The sequence below is a fragment of the Rhinopithecus bieti genome, unplaced genomic scaffold, assembly GCF_001698545.2.
Source record: "Rhinopithecus bieti isolate Rb0 unplaced genomic scaffold, ASM169854v2 scaffold_79532, whole genome shotgun sequence".
In the NCBI taxonomy this organism is placed as follows: domain Eukaryota; kingdom Metazoa; phylum Chordata; class Mammalia; order Primates; family Cercopithecidae; genus Rhinopithecus; species Rhinopithecus bieti.
Genome location: NW_016830370.1, coordinates 47376 through 48053, shown reverse-complemented (window position 1 = coordinate 48053; position 678 = coordinate 47376).

The following is a 678-nucleotide window of genomic DNA, read 5'->3' as shown; positions in this document are numbered from 1 at the left end:
TATATGTGAATTTCCCAAGTTTGCTTCTGTTATTGACTTCTTTTCCTTTTTTATTTTTGAGAAACAGGATCTCACTTTGTCTCCCAGGCTGGAGTGCAGTGCCGTGATCACAGCTCACTGCAGCCTCGACCTCCCACCTCAGCCTCCCAAGTAGCTGAGACTACAGGCATGAGTCACCAAACACAGCTAAATTTTTAAAAATGTTGTTGTAGAGACAGGGTCTGACTGTGTTGCCCAGGCTGTGTTGGAACTCCCGGGCTCAAATGATCCTGCCACTTTAGCCTCCCAAAGTGCTGGGATTACAAGCGTGGGCTACCGTGCCTGACCTGTTACTGATTTCTTATTGCACTCCATTATGGCTGAAGAACATAACTGTATGATTTCCTGCCTTTTATATGTATTGAGAGTTATTTTATTGGCGTACCGTATTTTCTGTCCCAGAGTGTTGCAGAATTTCTATCCTGCTCTTGTTGGGTGGAGTGTTGTATAGATGCCTGTTGGGTCTGATTGGTTTGTAGTGTTGTGTAGATGCCTGATGGGTCAGATTGGTTTGTAGTGTTGTATGGATGCCTGTTGGGTGTGCTTGGTTTGTAGTGTTGTATGGAAGCCTGTTGGGTCTGATTGGTTTGTGGTGTTGTATAGATGCCTGTTGGGTCTGATTGGTTTGTAGAGTTGTGT